Genomic DNA, 4817 nt, shown 5'->3' on the forward strand with positions numbered 1-4817 from the left:
AGAACCATGGTATTCTGTGTTGAAGGATCTATATAATTTCTATTAAAATCCAATTATTTTGTTCTTACTCTGTATACTTCTCCAGTTATTTATATAAAGTCTGGAATTTTTTCCTCCTTTTTTGCATTGCCCCTAGGCTCTCCATTCATAAAGTCAATGGCATTTATTACACTAGGAGTAATGGCAGATTATAACTCAGCCCAAAGCAGCCTGTTGAGTTTCTAAGTAGGATATAAATAACTAAAAACAGAAACAATAATCTTAAATATTTTCAATTACAGGAGAAGGCTTTTTGAGAAAGGTAGAGTTTTTTCCTTCAAGAAATATGAGAATGTATGAATTTTTAGAAACATAAGAGTTTGGAAGAATACTTGCTGATATGAAAGCTAATTTTTCTGTAACCAAGTAGGGCCTTTGGGGGCTTTCTCAGGACAGACCTCGCCCACCACCTCCCTGTCTTCTGGCTGCCTCATGTTTATAGAAAAGCTTTAGTGATCCTGGCCTGTCCTGAGTCACAAAAGGCTGGCTCAAGAATTAATGTTTAAAATAATGTGAATATATAGCAACAACAACAACAACAAAAGCAGCTGGGCCAGGAGAACCCATAACAGTTTAAACAATACATCAACTATATAGTAGATTCTTTAGTTACTTTCTGAAGAACATAGTGTCTGATGCACACAACCTCTGATATGCAGAGAATACCACCCTAATGCAGAAAGTGAAGACAAACTAAAGAACCTTGATGAAAGTGAAAGAGGAAAGTGGAAAAGTTGGCTTAAAATTCAACATTCAAAAAACTAAGATCATGGTATCTGGTCCCATCACTTCATGGCAAATAGATGAGGGAAAAATGGAAACAGTGACAGTCTATTTTCTTGGGCTCCAAAATCACTGTGGACAGTGTCTGCAGCCATGAAATTAAGAGATGCTTGCTCCTTAAAAGAAAAGCTATGACAAACTTAGCATATTGAAAAGTAGAGATGCATCCAGGTTCGATGCATGATACAGAATGCTCAGTGCTGGTGCACTGGGATGACCCAGAGGGATGGTATGGGGAGGGAGGTGGGAGGGGGGTTCAGGATGGGGAACACGTGTACACCCGTGGCAGATTCATGTCGATGTATGGCAAAACCAATACAATATTGTAAAGTAATTAGCCTCCAATTAAAATAAATACATTTATATTAAAAAAAAGAAAAGTAGAAATATAATTTTGCTTACAAATATCTGTAGAGTCAAAGCCATGGTTTTTTCAGTAGTCATGTACAGGTGTGAGAGTTGGTCCATAAAGAAAGCTGAGTACCAAAGAAATGACATTTTCAAACTGGTGCTGGAGAAGACTCTTAAGAGTCTCTTGGACAGCAAGGATATCAAAACAGTTGATCCTAAAGGAAATCAACCCTGAATATTCTTTGAAAGGACTGATGTTGAAGCTAAAGTTCCAGTACTTTGGCCACCTCCAATGGGAAGAGCCAATTCATTGGAAAAGACCCTGATGCTGGGAAAGACTGAGGGCAGGAGGAAAAGGGTGGGTACAGAGGATGAGATGGTTGGATGGCATCACTGACTCAATGGACACGAATTTGAGCAAACTCTAGGAGACAGTGAAGGACAAGGAAGCCTGGCTAACAGCAGTCCATGAGACCACAGAGACAGACATAACTTAGCAACTGAACAAGTTATTTTACAGACATTGAAGTGAAGTGAAGTCATGTCCGACTCTTTGTGACCCCATGGACTGTAGCCTACAAGGCTCCTCTGTCCATGGAATTTTCCAGTCACGAGTACTGGAGTGGGTTGCCATTTCCTTCTCCAAGGGATCTTCCTTACCCAGGGATGAAACCCAGGTCTCCCGCATTGCAGGCAGACACTTTGCCATCTGAGCCACCAGGGAAGCCCAAGACACTGAAAGTGGAAAGTGGAAAGTGGAGTCACTCAGTTGTGTCCGATTCTTTGTGACCCCGTGGACTGTAGCCTACCAGGCTCCTCTGTCCATGGGATTTTCCAGGCAATAGTACCAGAGTGGGCTGCCATTTCCTTCTCCAGGGGATCTTCAAACACTGAAGTCCCTACCAAATGGAAGAAGCTGACTGTACGATGACCATGAGCATGTAGCCCCCAGTCCAGCTGGATTGACAATCTTAACCCGTAGGACACACACCTATTACCACATCATCAACCAATCAGAGAATTATGCACAAGACGATAATTTACTCTGTACTCTCTCCCTTACTTTGCCTTTAAAATTTGCTTTCCCTGAAACTCACTAGGGAGCTCGGGTCTTTTAGGCATTGCATGTACTACAGTTTGCTCATTTTTGTTACTGAGTAGAATCCCATTGTGTGGATATATACTGTATTTTATTTACCACACTTGATTGATTAAAATAATTTTACAGGAACTTGATAAAGTCTTGAAATCAAAGACAAGTCCTCCAACTTATTATTCTTTCTTAAAATTCTTGAATAATCTAATTTCCTTGTCAATCATATAGATTTTAGTATTAGCTTGTCAGTTCAGTTCAGTTCAGTCGTTCATTCATGTCCAACTCTTTGCAGCCCCATGGACTGCAACAAGTCTCCCTGTCCATCACCAACTCCCGGAGTTTACCCAAACTCATGTCCCTTGACTCAGTGATGCCATCCAAATATCTCATCTTCTGTCATCTGCTTCTCCTCCTGGTTTCAATCTTTCCCAGCATCAGGGTCTTTTCAGATGAGTCCGTTCTTCCAATCCAGGAGGCCAAAGTATTGGAGTTTCAGCTTCAACATCTGTACTTCCAATAAACACTCAGGACTGACCTCCTTTAGGATGGACTGGTTTGATCTCCTTGCAGTCCAAGGGACTCTCAAGAGTCTTCTCCAACACCACAGTTCAAAAGCATCAATCCATCGGTGCTCAGATTTATTTATAGTCCAACTTTCACATCCATATATGACTAGTGGAAAAACCATAGTTTTGACTAGATGGACCTTTGTTGGTAAAGTAATGCTTTTTAATATGCTGTCTAGGTTGGTCATGAGTTTTCTTCCAAGGAGCAATCATCTTTTAATTTCATGGGTGCAGTCACCATCTGCAGTGATTTTGGAGCCCCCCAAAATAAAGTCTTGAAGGGGTTCGGCAAACCCTCCAGCGGGAACCTTCTGGAACTCTCTCCTGAGGGAATCATGTCGAAGATGTGGAATAGTGGATGTGAAAGCTATAGCACCTCCTCTTTTGGGGGAGCCGGCGGCTACACACAGTCCCCTGGGGGCTTTGGATCTCCAACAGCTTCCCAGGCCAAAAAGAAATCCAGAGCTCAAGCTCAGCACATTGTACCCTGTACCATATCTCAGCTGCTTTCTGCTACTCTGGTTGATGAAATATTCAGAATTGGAAATGTTGAGATTTCACGGGTCACTATTGTGGGGATTATCAGAAATGCAGAGAAGGCTGCAACCAACATTGTTTACAAGATAGATGACATGACAACTGTACCCATGGATGTTCGCCAGTGGGTTGACACAGATGATGCCAGCAGTAAAAACACTGTGGTCCCTCCGGAAACATATGTGAAAGTGGCTGGTCATCTGAGATCTTTCCAGAACAAGAAAAGCCTGGTAGCCTTTAAGATCATGCCCCTGGAGGATATGAATGAGTTCACCACACATATTCTGGAAGTAGTCAATGCACACATGATGCTGAGCAAGTCGAACAGCCAGCCTTCAGCAGGGAGAGCGCCTATCAGCAAACCAGGAATGGGTGAAGCTGGGAACTTCAGTGGGAATAACTTCATACCAGCAAATGGCCTCACTGTGGCCCAGAACCAGGTGCTGAATTTGATCAAAGCTTGCCCAAGACCTGAAGGACTGAACTTTCAGGATCTCAAGAACCAGTTCCAACACATGTCTGTAGCCTCAATCAAGCTAGCTGTGGATTTTCTAAGCAACGAGGGACACATCTATTCCACCGTGGATGATGATCATTTTAAATCCACAGACGCAGAATAACTGGATCTAATTGGGTACCCGAGATATTTTCCAGTTGGACCTTTTTTTGCAGCCTCTTGTCTCCAGCTGTGCATATAATTGGCGAGTTGACTTCTAGGAAGTAGATTTCATCTATAAAAGATCTCAACTGACATCCTTTTGAAACTTACTAATACTCTTCTGTGTTTTTGATGGACTTCCCTGGTAGCTCAGACGGTAAAGCGTCTGCCTACAATGCGGGAGACCCGGGTTCGATCCTTGGCTCAGGAAGATCCCCTGGAGAAGGAAAAGGCAACCCACTCCAGTATTCATGCCTGGAAAATCCCATGGACCGAGGAGCCTGGTGGGCTACAATCCATGGAGTCGCAAAGAGTCGGACACAACTGAGCGACTTCTGTGTTCTGTGAAAATAAAGTCTGTCACTATTTCCACTGTTTCCCCTTCTATTTGCCATGAATTGATGGGACCAGATGCCATGATCTTAGTTTTCTGAATGTTGAGCTTTAGGGCAACTTTTTCACTCTCCTCTTTCACTTTCATTAAGAAGCTCTTTAGTTCTTCTTCACTTTCTGCCATAAGGGTGCTGTCATCTGCATATCTGAGGTTATTGATATTTCTCCTGGCAATCTTGATTCCAGTTTGTGCTTCATCCAGCCCAGCATTTCTCATGATGTACTCTGCATATTAGTACATAAGCAGGTAACAATATACAGCCTTGATGTACCCCTTTCCCTATTTGGAACTAGTCTGTTGTTCCATGTTCAGTTCTAACTGTTGCTTCCGGACCTGCATACAGATTTCTCAGGAAGCAGGTCAGGTGGTCTGGTATTCCCATCTCTTTAAGAA

The 4817-nt window shown here is 42.6% G+C and overlaps 1 pseudogene across 1 annotated transcript; it reads left to right on the forward strand.

Moving 5' to 3' along the window:
* The first annotated feature begins 3059 nt into the window (after nucleotides 1–3059).
* LOC147343992 (replication protein A 32 kDa subunit pseudogene) lies at nucleotides 3060–4392 on the forward strand (annotated as a pseudogene). Its single transcript, XR_015155496.1, has one exon. The product of XR_015155496.1 is annotated as a replication protein A 32 kDa subunit pseudogene (transcript).
* Nucleotides 4393–4817: the final 425 nt, after the last annotated feature.

This window comes from Bos grunniens, chromosome 26, assembly GCF_055505025.1.
Source record: "Bos grunniens cultivar Pamir isolate PY7600 chromosome 26, Bosgru_T2T1.0, whole genome shotgun sequence".
In the NCBI taxonomy this organism is placed as follows: domain Eukaryota; kingdom Metazoa; phylum Chordata; class Mammalia; order Artiodactyla; family Bovidae; genus Bos; species Bos grunniens.